Consider the following 19,588-nt stretch of genomic DNA (forward strand, 5'->3'; position numbering starts at 1 on the left):
TACAAAGCACAGGTCCGCAGCAGGGAAGTATGTTTAGCATCTTCCAGATGCTGGATAGAATAAGTTTAACTGCAAATTCTGGGAATCTGCAATGAAAATAGAAACTGCTGGAAATGCACAGCTGGTCAGTCCTGCACCTGTCGAGAGAAAATGCAAATGTACGGAGTCGTACAACACCAGGTTTATAGTCCAACAGCTTTATTTGAAATCACAAGCTTTCGGAGCTTTGCTCCTTCGTCAGGACGCTGGACTATGACCTGGTGTTGTACGACTCCGTACATTTGTCCACCCCAGTCCATCACCGGCATCTCCACATCAGAGAAAATGCAGGTCTTACATGGAATTCACAGCCATTCGGACCAACTGGTTTATGCTCCACAACAGCCTCCTCCCACACCTCTTCATTTAACCCCATCAGCATGTCCTTCTATCCCTTTCTCCCTGATGTACTTATCCAGCTTCCCCTTAATTGCGTCTATGCGATTCGTCTCAACTACTCCTTGTGGTACCGAGTTCCACGTTCTAGCCACTCTCTGGGTAAAGAAGATTCTCCTGAATTCCCTGTTGGGTTTATTAGCGACTCTCATACTGATGGCCCCTAAGTTTTGGTCTTCCCCCATGAGCGGAAATATTGTCTCTACCTCTACCCAATCAAACCCTTTCATAATCTTAAAGACCTCTATCACTTCACCCCTCTGTCTTCTCAGCTTCTACTGGTTCAGGAATGTACCCCCGAACGTGGCTCTTCTCTTTCCAGGTGCTGACTGACCTGAGGAGTATTTCCTGTGTTTTTTTTATATAGTTCTGCATTCTTTCATACCCATAATGCCAAAAGTTGGATGCAGTTGGGTGGAATTTTCTGAGACCCCGGGCAGTAGGCAGTTTATAATGAGTTGCGCGCCCATCATTCTCCAATAAACCAGTTATTGCACGCAAGAGCCCAGAGACTCAGAGAATCTCACCCAAGACCCCTTGTGCAGTCCCTCGCACCGTGCAACAACAACAACAACTTGCATGAACTTGCACCTTTAACGCAGTAAAACGTCCCGAGGCGCTTCACAGGAGCGGACCCTCTACTGGTTGAAGCATGACTAGGGACTGAGTTAAACTAACCAACCACATCAGCCGTGGATCCATGATAACACAGCCTCTAGTACAGGAAGGCTATAGGTTCAAGTCCTCACTCCAGAGAATTGAGCCTGTAATTTAGGCTGACACTCCAGTACAATATTGAGGGAGTACTGCACTGTTGGAGGTGCTGTGTTTCAGATAAGACATTAAACTGAGGGCCTGCCAGGGGGACATGAAAAATCCCACAGCACTAATCAAACAATAGAAGGGGATCTTTCCCTGGTGTCCTGGCCAATAGTTATCCCTCAACCAACAACACTAAAACAGATTATCTGCTCATTACCACATTGCTGTTTGTGAGACCTTGCATTGTGCAAATTGGCTGCTGCATCTTTCTACATTACAACTGTACTTTATTGGGTATAAAGTGCTGTGGGATGTCCTGAGGTTGTGAAAGGTGTTATATAAATACAAGTTATTTCTTTTTACCATTACAGCTCCTTTGAAGTTGTAAAAGACAAAACCCACTCAAAAAACAGCATTTCCCATAATTAATTAATGGTTAGCCACTCTTTGACGAGAGTATAAGATGTTTGTCCTCCAATTGATACATCTGTGATAACTGGAACATAACACTTTATCCATCCACCTATCACAGATACTTCAAAACAGGTATAACTCAATACTCCATATCCAATTGAAATTGGTAAATTAAAATCCACCCTCTTGTTTGACAAAAACCACAGTCCAGATGCATACTAATTGACCATCACCTGTTCAAACAAAAAGGTGTGGTCTTATACCCTGCAGAAACAACCCGCGGAAGTCATAATTAACCCTGTGTGTACTAATTCTAGTAATAAAAAATTATTTCCCTTTATTCATTCTTGAGCTGTGGGCGTCGCTGGCAAGGCCTGTATGTATTACCCATGTAACTGAGGGGCTTGCTAGGCCACTTCAGAGGGCAGCTCAGATTCAACCATGTTGATGTGGACTGGAGTCACATATAGGCCCAGACCGGGTAAGGACGGTGGGCTTCCTTCCCTAAAGGACATTAGTGGACCAGTTGGGTTTTTACAACAATCCAACAGCTTCACGGTTAGTTTCCAGATTTGTAAAACTGAATTCAAATTCTCACGTTTGAACTCATGTGTCTCTGGATTTACTAGTCCAGTAATGTAACCACTCCACCACCGCACAAACTAAAGCCTGGAGACTGAGTTTTACCAGATTGTTCAATCGTGTGCCTGAGACTAAAACTGTCTTTCCCCAATGTCCACACACATACGCATAACACCACCACCCCAAATGAGATCTGCCAACTCAATGCAGATCATTGGTACGGGTACTAAAATTGGCATCAGCCAATGTCTTGGGACAGGAAAACAAAAATTAGTCATTGGCTCCCACTGCTGACCCGTTATCCCATTCCCTCATTTGGCAAAAGCAAACTGTAACTGAGCCATACAATCCAGAAGGTCCTAGGTTGGATATTCCTGTCCGGTGCTGAGTTAGGTGATTACCGCCAGGTTGACGATATGAGCGTTACAATTGTCCTCAGCATCCCTCGATTAAGGAGGGGGAAAGGTGCCAAGGCTCCTGCTCCTGGTTGTGAATCATCAACTCATGTTGGGAGACTTGCCAGTGTGGATGTTGGAGGAGGGCAGGACCAGACTCGGTTATGATGCTCGCCACAGCCAAATAGCCGGTTGACACCAACTATCTGAGCTCACACATGGCCTCTTGGGTGAGGTATCGGAAGATGGCCAGTGCCAGTGGAACCATACTCCAGAGCTAGTGCCTTCGAGAAGGGAGGAGACAAATTGGTGAACTAAATGCACCCTCACCTCGTAAATGTGGTAAATAGTGAGGAGGATAGTATCAGACTTCAGGAGGACATAGGTAGACTGGTGAAATGGGGAGAGACATGGCAGATGAAATTTAATGCAGTGAAGTGTGAAGTGATGCATTTTGGAAAAAAGAATGAGGAGAGGCAATATAAACTAAATAGTAAAATTTTAAACGGGGTGCAGGAACAGACAGACCTGGGGGTGTACGTACACAAATGTTTGAAGGTAGCAGGACAAGTTGAGAAGACTGTTAAAAAAGCACATTGGATCCTGGGCTTTATAAACCAAGGCACAGAGTACAACAGCAAAGAAGTTATGCTAAACCTTTATAAATCACTGGTTAGGTCCCAGCTGGAGTATTGTGTCCAATTCTGGGCACCACACTTTAGGAAGGATGTCAAGGTTTTAAAGAAGGTACAGAAAAGATTTACTAGAATGATTCCAGGGATGAGGGACTTCAGTTATGTGGATAGACTGGAGAAGCTGGATTTGTTCTCCTTACAGCAGAGGAGGTTAAGGGGAGAGTTGTTCAAAATCATGAAGGGTTTGAATAGAGTAAATAAGGAGAAACTGTTTCCAGTGACAGAAGGGTCGGTAACCAGAGGACACAGATTTAAGGTAATTGGCAAAAGAACCAGAGGTGACATGAAGAGATTTTTTTTACACAGCGAGTTGTTATGATCTGGAATGCACTGCCTGAAAGGGTGGTGGAAGCAGATTCAATAATAACTTTCGAAAGGGAATTGGATAAATACTTGAAAAGAAAATATTTGCAGGGCTATGGGGAAAGAACATGAGAGTGGGACTAATGGATAGCTCTTTCAAAGAGCCAGCACAGGCATGATGGGCCGAATATCCACCTTCTGTGCTCTATGTTTCTAAGATTCTATGATGAACATTGTCCTGCATCCATTTATTCGACTTCAGGGTTGTAAATCAAAATAAACTCTGGATTTTGGAAAAGGCCTTTTGTCCTGTCAAGTCATGTTCAGTCATGTTTGGATCAGATTACTTAAATTGAAATACTTCTCACTTTATTCCTCTACATTGGGTTTGTATGACCATTTTAATTATTCAATGTTATTTTCACACCCTTAATGTTTGTTGTCATGTCTTCTCGACTGTGTTCAGCATTAAATGTGACATAAAGTGCGTTTGGGCAGTAAAATGCTACAAGAACATAATTTTTCAGATAAATATTTATGGGCTGCCACACCGAGATTTGTGGGTGCCTATTATTGATGAATATACCATCACAAAGCCAACCGTAAAAAAAACTGCCACAACGCAAGCTTTCAATATATATACAGCTTCTGTCAATTTCCCAACAGAGGAGAATAGATGAGGGTATACAGATGTGAACTGGAATGCTCTTTCCGATCCCTGTCCGATTTGCTTGGTGTGATCATCCAGCTGGATTTTTAGGCGTGCCTAAAATATTCTCACGTAAAGGGGGTAGGTTATAACTGGGAGCTGGTTTCGGGTGAGGTGGTGGTGGTGGGGGAGGTGGAGCATCAAACCCACCCATGGGCAGATGTTTTACTACGTTAGAGACACTATGTTCCTACAATTGACCTTAATGTCCCAGGGCCTGAGATGAGAGACATCAGGTAGGTCTCTAGTTCCTGATCACTATCCAATGACCTCCTGCTGGAAGTTAATAGCAAAGGAACATAAGAAATAGGAGCAGGAGTTGGCCATGCAGCCCCTCGAGCCTGCTCCACCATTCAATAAGATCATGGCTGATCTTCAACTCCACTTTCCCCATATCACTTGAAAAGGGATTGCATGTGTGGACCTCAGGTGAGGACAGGATGAGACTCAGCTGAGAAGCACCAGCCCCCCACCGCCCCCACCGCCCCCCCCCCCCCCTCCCTCCTTGCCTAGTAGTCTGCCAACATTCACTGTAAAGGTTCATTCATTAAAATAGATAAATGGGTGAGGAATCAGAGTGATGCAGGCACAAGTAGAGCTGCACACCATCCAGAAGATGGAGGAAATTAGATATTTTTCTTAAAAATAGAACGAGTGAAAAGAAGGATGTGAAAAGATTGTCAGGCCCATGAATGCTCATCAGGCCAAGGGGGTGTCCAAACTGAGGCCCAGGACCCTGAGATCTGAAAATTTGGGCCTCAAAGCCTAGGCAATTCAATCCCATTTGTGCTTATATTCCTTAGTTGCTAATTTGAATTTTGTGGGTCTGGAGATTTGGAAATGGCAGTCCTTGGATTTCTATCCTTACTAGATTGATTTCTGAGATGAGAGAATTGTCCTATGAGGAAAGATTGAGTATAATGGGCCTATACTTTCTGTAGTTTATTAGAATGAGAGGTGGTCTGATTGAAACATATAAGACTATAAGAGGGCTTGACAGGGTAGAAGCTGAGCAGATGTTTCCCCTGGATGGACAGTCTACAACTAGGGGACATGGTCTCAGGATAAGGGGTCGGACATTTAGGACTGAGATGAAGAGGAATTTCTTCACTCAGAGGGTTGTGAATATTTAGAATTCTCTACCGCAGAGGGCTGTGGATGCTCAGTCTTTTATTTAAGCTTGAGATCGAAAGATTTTTGGACTCTAAGGGAATCAATGGACATGGGGATCGGGCAAAAAAGTGGAGTTGAGGTAAAAAATCAGCCATGATCTTATTGAATGGCGGAGCAGGCTCAAGGGGTCATATGGCCTCCTCCTGCTCCTATTTCTTATCATTGTTGCTTCACTGATGGATAAATCCTCAATCTGAACACTAATCCTGATAGTATCAGCAACTTGAGATCTTTGCAAATTAATGGGAACATGGATTTGTACTGTACATAAGACACTTGTGAATCCATGGTATGTGGCCCACAAAGACAGAAAGCTTAGACACTCCAACACTGGACCTCATGCATCACCCTTCCTGCCCAGGCTTAACCTCGGCAGAGATTAAAACACAGGAGAAAGAAATCTGTGACCAGTTTCAGGAAAAATTCTGGGAAATTCCTCCCCGATTTGAGACATTCAAGCAAGTCCCATGAGACCATGGATACCCCAGACATGTCATTAGATGGATTGATCTCGCCCCATACCCTGACATGCTGCAGTGTCTGCCTCACTCTAAGTAATGATTTCACTTAAAGAAATAAGATACAGGAGTATGAAGATGTTTCTTGAAGTTTATTTGATTTATAGGCCATTGGTATCAATTAATTACCTGTAATGAATAAGTACGTCCAACTTAAATATATTTGACCTCCATAATTTTTAAAGCTCTAAACTGATGTCTGCAAAAAAAAATTAATAGAATCATAGAATGGTTACAGTACAGAAGGTGGCCATTCGGCCCATCGAGTCCGTGCCGGCTCTTTCTAAGAGCAATCCAGTTAGTCCCATTCCCCGCTCTTACCCTGTAGCCCTGCAAATTTTTTCCCTTTAAATATTTATTCAAATATATATAAAAGGGAATACAAAAAAAAATCTTTGAAATCAATTAAGTTTTTTCTGAAAATAACCAATCTTAAAAAAAACAGAAACGATGATTCAAAATAAGGAAGTTAGTTGGAGGTTTAATGAGTATTCAGCTGCAAAGGCTAGTAACAGTCTCTGGTAACCTGATGTTTTTATGCTGCCATGTCTGTGTTTCCATAGCACCTGGGAGCTGTGGGTCAGTTATAAAATATTTTAAAAAAACAATTCATACGACTTGAAATTATTGGAATCAAGGTCATCTATCATATTTGATTTTCCAAGAGGATAGTAAGTGATCTTATCCTCCGTATGTTTGTCCTCAAGTATTCGAAATCCAGAAGCAAACATCAACAAAAATGTCCCGTCAAATGTCTCACTGGTGAAAATGATGGCATCTTTTTCTATCTTATAAAGCACAAATGGATATGCCAGGATATCCATGCCACTGGATTATTTTACAGCCAGCATCATTTAGAAAATGAGATACCTCAAATTCTTTAATTAATAAATAAATCATGTGCCGACACTACAGGTGATAAAGTTATGGACACACACCATTTTTTTTATAAATGACATAATTGCTTTGCAATAAAAATGAGAATTTTGTGGGTATTTTCACTTTTGTGACATCCAACAATATGCAGTTTTAAGACAGTGACTTTAAAGGTGACTTGTGATGCTAAATTGCCTCATAAATATGTTCCCCTTTTCAATAAACTGCTGATTTTTTCCCCCATCTTTAGTGATTCAGAGATATTCCTGAACGTAAGCACAGATGCCTGTCTCCTAGTGACCAACACTCAGGAGTCTGGCAAATTAAATCATTTCTTGTTTTTTTTCAGTCAGTTTGTAAAAGCATTGAGAATGAGCAACACAAAGAGCACTCTGATCATATCATTTTTTAGATAGATAGATAACAGCCGGACGAAAATAGGTGGGAAGGTAAGTGGATAGATAGAAAGAAAAATAGATAGATAGAAAATTAGAGAGTCAAACAGACAGATGAATATGGATAGTTGATAGTTAGACAGACAGACAGATAGATAGACAGACAGACAGGCAGGCAGGTAGGCAGACAGACAGATAGATAGATAGATAGATAAACCGACAGACAGACAGATAGATATATAGATAGATAGACAGACAGACAGATAGATATATAAATAGCTAGATAGACAGAGAGACAGGCAGATAGATAGATAGCTAGATAGACAGGCAGACAGATAGATAGATAGACAGACAGACCAGCAGATAGATAGATAGGTAGATAGACAGGCAGACAGATAGATAGATAGGCAGACAGACATGTAGATAGATAGATAGGCAGACAGACAGGCGGATAGATAGATAGACAGACAGACAGATAGTTAGATAGATAGCTAGATGACACGAAACTAGGTGGGAATGTGAGTTGTAAGGAGGATGCAGAGGCTTCAAGCAGATATAGACAGGCTAAGTGAGTGGGCAAGAACATGGCAGATGGAATGTAATGTGGAAAAATGTGAAGTTATCCACTCTGGTAGGAAAAACAGAAATGCAGAGTATTTTTTTAAATGGTGAGAGATTAGGAAATGTTGATGTTCAAAGGGACCTGGGTGTCCTTGTACATGAGTCACTGAAAGCTATCATGTAGGTGCAGCAAGCAATTGGGAAGGTAAATGGTTTGTTGGCCTTTATTACAAGAGGATTTGAGTACAGGAGTAAAGATGTCTTACTGCAACTATATAGGGCCTTGGTGAGACTGCACCTGGAGTATTGTGTACAATTTTGGTCTCCTTACCTAAGAAACGATATACTTGCCATGGAGGGAGTGCAACGAAGGTTCACCAGACTGATTCCTGGGATGGCGGGATTGTCGTATGAGGAGGGATTGAGTAGACTAGGCCTGTATTCCCTAGAGTTTAGAAGAATGAGAGGTGATCTCATCACAATATACAAAACTCTTACAGGGCTCGAGAGGGTAGATGCAAGGAGGATGTTTCCCCTGGCTGCAGAGTCTAGAACCAGGGGTCACAATCTCAGAATAAGGGATAGGCCATTTAGGACTGAAATGAGGAGAGATTTCTTCACTCAGAGGGTGGTGAGTCTTTGGAATTCTCTACCCCAGAGGGTCATTGAGTACATTCAAAACAGAGATCGATAGATTTCTAGATAGTAAAGGCATCAAGGGATATGGGGATGGCCTACTCCTGCTCCTATTTCTTATGTTCTTATATAGATAGATAGATAGATAGATGGATAGACAGATAGTTAGATAGACAGACAGACAGACAGCTAGACAGGCAGGCAGGCAGGCAGAAGGATGGATAGATAGTTTAGAGGAGTTGCACACCTTCAGTCTCTGCTTCTCTCTGTCAGATGCTGATGGCGATTGATTTAAGTGCATGGATGAGACTGTTGTCATGCCTACAACTTCACCCAAATATTATTATGCGACCCTAGGGCTCCTGTAACTCTGAATTTAAACATCCGAATCACTCTGAGGTATAAAAACCAAAGAAGTGCCTAAGTGCCCCCAAATAAAAATATATATGAAACAATAAAGTAGTTTAAATCTAACATTATGACAAGGCTGAGCACTGTGTTATTATAAAACCTCTTGGTGCAGTCAGCCTTTTACATAGAATTACATAGAATGTACAGCACCGAAACAGACCATTGGGCCCAACAGGTTCACACTCCACACAAGCCTCCTCCCATCCTTCTTCATCTAACCCCATCAACATATCCTTCTACTCTTTTCTCCCTCGTGTGTTTATCTAGCTTCCCCTTAAATGCCTTTGCTTGGAACTGAATTCTTCACAGATTCAGCAACAAAAGGACTTTAAACTAATAAATTGGTGGGAGGTGTCAGTCAGAAACAATAGTAAAAATTATTGTTTAAAGATTTAAAAAAGGGATAAAAGCAGAGTTCACAAACTGTGATATGGATACTCCACGTGAAGGGAATACTAAAATAACTAAAGTACTTACAGCAGGATTGACAAATAAGAAACGTGTTAAGTTAATCGGTGTAAGAATGACAGCATCAGGGCAGAAGGACACGTTAGGGTCTCTTGCCCAAATAAGAGTTTTATACACTAACGCACGGAGTAGAAGAGATAAATTGAGTGAATTAGAGGCTCAAATTGCAGCTTAGAGGGTGGCCATTACTGAGAAAAGGCTGCAAGCTGGTCACGGTTGGGAGTTAAATATTCCAGGTTATAAGGTCTTTAGGAAGGATAGGGAAACTGGGAGAGGAGGAGGGGTAGCCTGAGCGATTGAAGATACTTTTACAACATTAATTAGAGAGGATATCAGTAAGGGAAAGCAATCAGTGGAGACTCTATGGTTAGAATTGAGGGATAAGAAAGGACTTAAAACTGTAATGTGAGATGTCTACAGGCCTCCTGTAGCAGCAATGAAGTGGCAGAATGTATTAATTAGAGAGGCTTGTAGCAAAAGCAGAGTTTTAATGGGAGACTTTAATTTTCATTTAGATTGGGAAGAGCAGAGTAACTTAAGTCGGAAAGGTAGTGAATTCCTTGAGTGCATTCAAGATAGTTTTCTGGAGCAATATGTTCCAGAACCAACAAGAGGGCAGGCCACAGTAGATTTAGTAATGAGTAATGAGCCAGACTTAGTTAATAATCTAACAGTTAGGGAACATTTATCTAACAGTGGTCATAATATGATCAAATTCAATGTTAGGTCTGTAAAGGAAAAACTTAACACAGTTACTAAGATTCTAGATTTTGTTTAACAGGATGAGACAGAGACTGATGACAGCAAACTGGTCAAAACAGTTATTGGGTAAAACTACAGATGAACAGTGGGAGGTGTTTAAAAAGAATTTAGCTTAATAGAGGACCAGAATGTACACCTAAGGGGCAGGAGCTCTACTTACTAAATAAAACAGCCATGGTTGACAAAAGAGGTGAGAGATAATATAAAACTAAAGGAAAGAGCATACAAAAGTTCAAAGAATAGTGCAGATCCAGGGGACTGGGCAAGATATAAAAAACAGCAGAGGAAGACACAAAGATGGTAAGAGCTGCAAAAAGGGAATACAAAAAGAAACTTGCAAGGATTATCAAAATTAACACAAAATGATTTTACAATTATATTAGAAGAAAAAGAGCAGTCATGGGTAATTTGGGCCCTTTAAAAACAGATGCGGATAATATTGCAAATGAAAATAAGGAAATGGCAGAATTGTTGAATAATTATTTTGTGTCAGTCTTCAGCATAGAGGAAGAGGTTAGTATACCTGATATTCCAGGGAAACTAATAAGGACTGGAACTCACCAAGGTTAACATAAGCAAGAAAACAGTATTAGAAAAAAATAACGGCACTAAAGACTGACAAACCCTCAGGACCTGATGGTTTCCACCCCAGGGTTTTAAAGGAAGTAGATAAGGAAATTGTTGATGCTTTAGACATAATCTTCCAAAGCTCTCTCAATTCAGGAATTGTCCCTTTAGATTGGAACATTGCAAATGTAACTCCATTATTTAAGAAAAGTGAGAGAGAGAAACCAGGAAATGATAGACCTGTTAGGCTAACGTCTGTTGTGGGGAAGTTCTTGGAATCTATAATTAAGGACAGGGTGACTGATCACTTAGAGAAATTTGAGCTGATTGAAGAGAACCAACATGGACTTCAAAAGGGTAAGTCATGTCTAATGAGCCTAATTGACCTTTTTTTGAGGAGGTAACTAAAGGAGTAGACGGGGAATGACTATGGATGTAGTTTATATGGAATTCCAGAAGGCATTTGATAAGGTTCAACATAAGACACTTAGCTGAAATTAAAGCTCAAGAAATTGAAGAGAAATCATTGAGCTGGTTAGGTGGGTTTTTTTTGGCGATAGAAGACAGAGAGTAAGAATAATGGGTATGTACTCGAATTGGAAGGAAGTGACTAGCGGTGTCCCACAAGGATCTGTGCTGGGACCTCAACTATTCACTATAGTTATTAATGACTTCGATAACACAATAGAGAGCCATAGATCCAAGTTTGCTGATGACACAAAGATTGGTGGCATGGTAAGTAGTGTAGACGGGAGCATAAAATTACAGAGACATTGATAGATTAAGTGAGTGGAAAAAACTGTGGCAGATGGATTTAAACGCAGGTAAGTGTGAGGTCATCTGTTTTGGACCAAAAAAGGATAGATCCGAATATTTTTAAAATGGTGACTAGCTAGGAACGGTAGGGGTCCATGTATACAGATCACTAAAATGTAGTAGTCAGGTACAAAAAATAATCAAAAAGGCCATTGGAATGTTAGCCTTTATAACTAGAGGGCTAGAATATAATGGGGAGGAAGTTTTGCTACAGCTATACAAAGCCCTGGTTAGACCACATCTGGGGTACGATGTACAGTTCTGGGCACCACACTTTAAAAAGGAAGTGAGTGGAAGGAGTGCAGCGCAGATTCACCAGAATGTTACCAGGGCTCCAAGGGTTAGATTGTGAGGAGAGATTACATAAACTAGGCTTGTATTCCCTGGAACATGGAGGTTAAGGGGTGATCTGATCGAAGTTTTTAGGGTTTTGAAAGGAATTGATAGGGTAGATAGAAATTTTTTCCGCTGGTGGGGGAGCCTAGGACAGGGGGACATAACCTTAAAATCAGAGCCAGGCCATTCAGGAGAGAAATTAGGAAAAACTTTTTCACTCAAAGGGTGGTAGAAGTTTGGAACTCTCTCCCACAAAAAGCAGTACATGCTAGCTCAATCAATAATTTTAGATCTGAGAGCGATAGATTTTTGCTAGCCGAAGATATTGACTGATATGGAGCCAAGGTGGATGGAGTTAAGATACAGATCAGCAATGATCTCATCGAATGACGGAAGAGGCATGAGAGGCTGAATGGCCTACTCTTGTTCCTATGTTCCTATGTCCCAATGTTCCTAAATATTGCTTAATTATTGCTTAATTTTTCCAACAAGTGACTTAAATTTCCCATTTTATTGATAAAACCAAACTCTGTGGGGTGGGCCTTGACTTTGTGCGATAGTGTAAGATGGTTGGTAACGAGCTGGCAGCCCGTTTTACGCCTGTCCCAATTCCCATTTCCATTGACGGAAATAAAAATCGGGAGCGATGTAAAACGGCTGCCGATTCGCCATCACCCGTTATAACCACCGCACAAAGTCAAGGTCTACTCCTGTGAATGTTGGAAGCCCAAAATGAAAACAGAAAATCCTTCAGGTCAGTCAGTGCCTGAAAGACGTAACTGGGTAATTTAACGCGGTAAATTTTCCCGGAGCTCACCCCATTGGCGGGACAGGTGGTTTATGCGAAAATCACGGTGCAAAGCCTGTGATTCTAGGTCCATTGATTTCAATGGACAGAAGATCACGGGCAGTGGACCTGCCGTCTTCCGACAAACTGTGAGGCCCCACTGGTAGCCCGGGGTATCAGTTAGTTTACCCGGGTATCTCTAGTATGACCCTTCCTAACCGTTACGATAAAATCTCCCACCGAATCATTAACCTCCCTTTTTCTTTTTGGGATTCTGACTGGCTCTCTGTGCATTTCCACCATTTTGTGTCCGATTTCCCATTTTATTGATAACCAAGGTCTACATAGGCACAGGAAAGGTATAGATCCTAGCAATTTTTTTTTATTATTCATTCTTGGGATGTGGGCGTCGCTGGCAAGGCCGGCATTTATTGCCCATTCCTAATTGCCCTTGAGAAGGTGGTGGTGGGCCTTCTTCTTGAACCGCTGCAGTCCGTGTGGTGAAGGCGCTCCCACAGTGCTGTTAGGTAGGGAGTTCCAGGATTTTGACCCAGCGACCATGAAGGAACGGCGATATGTGTCCAAATCGGGATGGTGTGTGACTTGGAGGTGATGGTTGTTCCCATGCACCTGCTGCCCTTGTTCGTCCAGGTGGTGAGGTCATGGGTTTGGGAGGTGCTGCCGAAGAAGCCTTGGCGAGTTGCTGCAGTCATGATAGTGATGAGATCTTGTTCCCTTCCTCTCTTCCCCCATTTTCAATTTGTCTACATAAGAATTTATTGACATAATGCTCTTGTGACATAGAAAATCCTGAATGCTTCACGGTGAGCAATAAATCAGATTGTTATTTCTCTCAAGGTTTGGATGAATTGACATAAGCTGCAAGAAGGTTGCTTTGGCAGTTTATAGCTATGATTTGAATCCAGGGATGAAACGACAGCCTTTCACTCGCTCTTTATAATCCATTTTTTTTAATACGACTTTTTTTAATGGAATTTTTTTGATGACTGTGCAAAGAAAAGTCACTGAAAACTGATAGATCTTGGGAGAAGATTCTTCTGTGCGTGAGTTCTGAAATCGCAAACCCGTTTTTTTTATAAACATAGGAACAGGAGTAGGCTATTCAGCCCCTCGGGCCTGTTCCGCCATTCATAAACAGGTTTCAATTTTCCCTAAAGCAGTCGGCTGAGGAATCACTGTTGTTTTTTCTTAGCTCAATTTTCTCCATTCTTCTCCTGGAGGACAGGTAGCAGCACCCCCTCATCATCTAAGTTCCCATTCTTCTGGTGTGAGGCTAGAGCGCCCACAAATTATTCAGTCAGGGAGGACAGCAAATCCGAGCCCAATTCTGGCCTACACAATTCCCAGCAGGAGTAACATAGAAACATAGAAAATAGGAGCAGGATTGGGCCATTCGGCCCTTCGAGCCTGCTCCGCCATTCAATATGATCATGGCTGATCCTCTATCTCAATACCATATTTGGAGTCACCAGATGGCGATCAGGAATGGCAATCCTGGCTGATGTCTTCCCCCCTTCCTAGCCTATAGGCAGTGAAGCCAATTGGAGTGACATAAGCTGCTACCTGGCCAATATCATGATGACCAGAAATACCATTCCCAATGATTCAGTGGACACCTCTTTGTTGACAATACTTTGAGACAGAAGAAAACTTAGAAACCTGGCAACAGAAATGCTCTTGTAGAAGAGGATCCTCTTTAGTGAGTGAAGAATGGCCACTCTCGGGTGAGGCACCAGAGTGTGGCCTGCACTGCGGAACTAGATCCCAGCATGAGGCAGCGTTTTCAAGAGAGGACAGCAGTAAAAGTGGGGGGAGGGGAACCAAGGGGGAAAGAAGGGCACTGGTAGAATTCCATCATTCATCAATTATCGTTCATTGGTACCACTCCTCATTATCATTACTAAATTACTGACACCAAGGTGTACCTGCTGGTGCTCCTTGCTACCGCCAAATGGAAAATTCAGCTGCTTTCTCTGGTCGCGTAGCTCACTGCCAATGACACAAAATACATGGGTCATCGCCATTATAGAGCAATACCGATGTCTGGCTAAACCATAGTTTAATAGGGGGTCTAATAATGATGCAGGGTTTGGTTGTGATCCCCCTTTGGTTGATGCTGACACTCATTGTCAAAACTCATGCATGAAAATTGGCCACTTGAAGGTGGCACTAAATGGCTGCACCCATAGAACTGTGCCCCAGGCAAGAGTCACAGGATCATGGAATCACTTCTATGGTTAAGTCACTTTTGGGTCAGGATCGATAATGATTTAACATCGTGTCCAGCATTCTTACCCAATGAAGCATTTTTGCACTCGTTGAAATATTCTCATACACATTCACTTTCTTGGGGTTATTGGATTTTTAGTTAGCTGTCCTGATTCGCATGAGGAATTTAAGTCGATAGCAACACATGTTTTAAGTTTTGCCCTGTAACTGACCAGTATTTAAGTAGGAAATCGAATAAACACAGAATTTGTGAATGTTGTCAGTAGTGTATACACTGTTTCCTATTCACATTGTGAGATTAATGAACAGTCAATCTGTAAAATATGTTAGGAATAATAATCAGAGGGTATTGGATAAACCTTTTCCCCTTTCCTACATCAGAGAATTGGGTTGCAGAGTAACCATTCATGTCAAAGATTGTCAGATGCCAAAGCAGCTCATCTTTGAACCATCCTACATTACCCACGTCAGAGATTGGGTATTCTGTGACGAGTGGCTCACCTCCTGACTCCCAACTACAAAGCACAAGTCAGGAGGTCTAATGATGGAATACTCTCCACTTGCCTGGATGAGTGCAGCTGCAACAACATTCAAGAAGCTCGACACCATCCAGGACAAAGCAGCCCGCTTGATTGGCCGCCCATCCACCACCCTAAACATTCACTTCCTTCACCACCGGCGCACCATAGATCCAGTGTGTGCCATCCACAGGATGCACTGTGGCAACTTGCCCAGGCTTCTTCGACAGCACCTCCCAAACCCGCGACCTCCACCACCTAGAAGGACAAGGGCAGCCGTTGCAGGAACAACCATCGCCTCCAAGTTCCCCTCCAAGTCACACAGCATCCCGACTTGGACATATATTGGCTGTTCCTTCGTCGTCGCTGGGTCAGAATGCTGGAACCTGCTACCTAACAGCACTGTGGGAGCACCTTCACCACACGGATTGCAGCAGTTCAAGAATAAGGCCCACCATCACCTTCTCAAGGGCAACTATGGGTGGGCAATAAATGCCGGCCTTGCCAGTGATGCCCCTATCCTGAGAATGAATAATCAAAAAAAAACAGCCCAAACTGTATTATTAGTTACACAAGCTTGAGCCAATCACTACTGGAAAGAAATACTCCTACTTTTCAGGCATCACAGATAAAGTCAAAGATGCATCAACTAACGCTATTATGTTTAAACAATATCTATTATATCACAGCTAATACCATCATAAGGCTAAGCATTGAGAATTACAATAATTGTTGGTTCTTAAGTGTATTACAATATCTCAGCCTTAGCCTGAGGTAACGCAATACACTTATGAACCAAGTATTTATTGTAATTCAAGAGGGTCAACTCCTTTTTATGGATCCCTTCCAAGGTGCAATTCAACCAAGACAGGCGTGTGTCCGAAGAAGTGGTATTAGGCATTTTGACTTTCTAGTACAAATCTGGTTAGTTCGAATGAATATTTTGTATTGTGTTTCCAACTTTGTTCCCCTCCTTTCTTTCATTGTCTTTCTCTCTCTCTCTCTCTCACTAATTCAGTTAGACACAGAGTCTGCCCTGTGTGATTAGAAACAACTTTGGTCATTTTCCCAGCAAGTCAAAAGTCGCAGATATTAAATAATATACCTTAAAGTTATTTTCATGCTTCCGGGCCAGGACCTACTCCGTTAATGGTAGGGCGTTGGGGAGAGTTATAGAACAAAGAGATCTAGGAGTACAGGTTCATAGCTCCTTGAAAGTGGAGTCACAGGTGGATAGGGTGGTGAAGAAGGCATTCGGCATGCTTGGTTTCATTGGTCAGAACATTGAATGCAGGAGTTGGGATGTCTTGTTGAAGTTGTACAAGACATTAGTAAGGCCGCACTTGGAATACTGTGTACAGTTCTGGTCACCCTATTATAGAAAGGATATTATTAAACTAGAAAGAGTGCAGAAAAGATTTACTAGGATGCTACCGGGACTTGATGGTTTGACTTATAGGGAGAGGTTAGATAGACTGGGACTTTTTTCCCTGGAGAGTAGGAGGTTAAGGGTGATCTTATAGAAGTCTATAAAATAATGAGGGGCATAGATAAGGTAGATAGTCAAAATCTTTTCCCAAAGGTAGGGGAGTCTATAACGAGGGGACATAGATTTAAGGTGAGAGGGGAGAGATACAAAAGGGTCCAGAGGGGCAATTTTTTCACTCAAAGGGTGGTGAGTGTCTGGAATGAGCTGCCAGGGGCAGTAGTAGAGGCGGGTACAATTTTGTCTTTTAAAAAGCATTTGGACAGTTACATGGGTAAGATGGGTATAGAGAGATATGGGCCAAGTGCAGGCAATTGGGACTAGCTTAGTGGTATAAACTGGGCGACATGGACATGTTGGGCCGAAGGGCCTGTTTCCGTGTTGTAACTTCTATGATTCTATGATTCTATGTTTAGAGACACAAAATAGAATGTTCTGAATAAAATTAATATTACACTACACTCCAACAAGAGTGAATAAACTCAGCTTATTTACAAAAGTTGAACAGACTGATCCATCAAACTAGAAGGGGGAGCTTGTATATTGAAAATCAATAACCCAAAACTCAAGAAAATATTAAATTTACTGACAGCTTTCCTTCTTCACCAACATTTCTGGAACAGGACTTACTGTTAGTAAACAATTTCTGTTTATGTATCACGTCTAAATGCCGGACTTCTTATGCAGAGCCTCTCCTATACTTGATTGATGGTTGAAGTTAACCCTTTCTCCTCTATTCGTGTTTATGTCTTCTCTCAAAGATATGCATTGATATATGTGAATAAGATTCAACCACCTCAATCACTCAGAATGCATTACAAAATAAGCAAAAAGTGCAAAATTTCAAATACAAAGTTTCACCTGTCACATATAGAAAAATTCAAACTCCAAACTGTGATCTCCACCCTCACTGCCCTGAGGTCCTACTTAACCAAACAGTCCGCTCTGCTTTATCTTGAAGGAGGTGAATGACTTGAAGTGGTTTCCTTGATATCTGTGGAATATAATTTGATTGACAGATCTGTCACCTCAAGAAATGTTTTATGATGGGTCGGCTTTGGTTAGTTGTAAACAATACCTGTTTATCTTCTCAGATAAACTTTACCCCACAGAAGTTATAGAAAATGATCAAAGTTTTGAGATGTTAATTTCGAAATGGGTTTAAAAGACTGGTGAGAAGTCAAGCTTCCTTTTGCTATTGCTAATGGAATCTGCTCTGGATACTCTTGTTTCTGATTAATTTTACTTCTTGAATAGAACTAGGGGACATGGTCTCAGGATAAGGGTTGGCCATTTAGGACTGAGATGAGGAAGAATTTCTTCACTCAGAGGGTTGTGAATCTTTAGAATTCTCTACCCCAGAGGGCTGTGGATGCTCAGTCGTTGAGTATTTTCAAGACTGAGATCGATAGATTTTTGGACTCTAAGGGAATCAAGGGATATGGGGATCGGGCGAGAAAGTGCAGCTGAGGTCAAAGATCAGCTATAATCTTATTGAAAGGCGGAGCAGGCTCGAGGGACTATATAGTCTACTCCTGCTCCTATTTCTTAGGTTTATATGATCTTAATAACCTTTATTCATAGTTATGGTCTGTGATACCTGGCCTATCACAATGTTATTTGATTGTCTATTGCAGTGAGCTTATCAAGGTAATAAGCAATTTGTTGTTGAACCAGGGCATGTTATCCCAGATTACTTTGTGCACAAGGTCACACTTCATATGTCATGTGGATTTGCTTATGAGAGCCAACTTTTGTGTCTAGTGAGAGTTCAGATCGTAATAGTCAGTAACAATTCCATTTTTAGTCAACAGCACAAAACTGCCCACAGAACCAACAATCTCATTCAGAGAGACTATGAGGGATGGATGGTTAGAAGGATAAGATTAAACATTTATGATTAAATACTCTACAGAACATGAGGCTCAGATGATGGAAATACCATCTGTGAAACAATAAGTGATGGTTAAATAATGTAGGTTGTAAAGCTGCAGTGACTTTCTGGAGTTTTGTACCATTGCCATGGGAGTCAGGGAGTCATTTCAAAAGAGTTTTATTAAGATGGAAGATTCACTTGTCATTAGTTAGCTCCACTGGGTCTAATTCATGATGCAAGAGATTGTACCTGCCCTGTGAAAAGATTCATCTTGATGCGTAAATGACCTCGTCTTACTCCAATAATCAGCATTTCAAGGGAGCACAGCACAACATCGCATAGCTGCATTGTCAGTTTGGCTCTGTCTGTAGCAGTCCCAAAAGGTCATGGGTTGAAGCTGCACTCCAAGACTTTTTTTTCATTCGTTCATGGGATTGGGCGTCGCCTTCTTGAACCGCTGCAGTCCGTGTGGTGAAGGTTCTCCCACAGTGCTGTTAGGAAGGGAGTTTCAGGATTTTGATCCAGCGACGATGAAGGAACGGCGATATATTTCCAAGTCGGGATGGTGTGTGACTTGGAGGGGAACGTGCAGATGGTGTTGTTCCCATGTGCCTGCTACCCTTGTCCTTCTAGGTGGTGGAGGTCGCGGGTTTGGGAGGTGCTGTCGAAGAAGCCTTGGCGAGTTGCTGCAGTGCATCCTGTGGATGGTACACACTGCAGCCACTGTGCGCCGGTGGTGGAGGGAGTGAATGTTTAGGGTGGTGGATGGGGTGCCAATCAAGCGGGCTGCTTTGTCCTGGATGGTGTCGAGCTTCTTGAGTGTTGTTGGAGCTGCACTCATCCAGGCAAGTGGAGAG

Source organism: Heptranchias perlo, chromosome 16, assembly GCF_035084215.1.
Source record: "Heptranchias perlo isolate sHepPer1 chromosome 16, sHepPer1.hap1, whole genome shotgun sequence".
NCBI classification, from domain to species: domain Eukaryota; kingdom Metazoa; phylum Chordata; class Chondrichthyes; order Hexanchiformes; family Hexanchidae; genus Heptranchias; species Heptranchias perlo.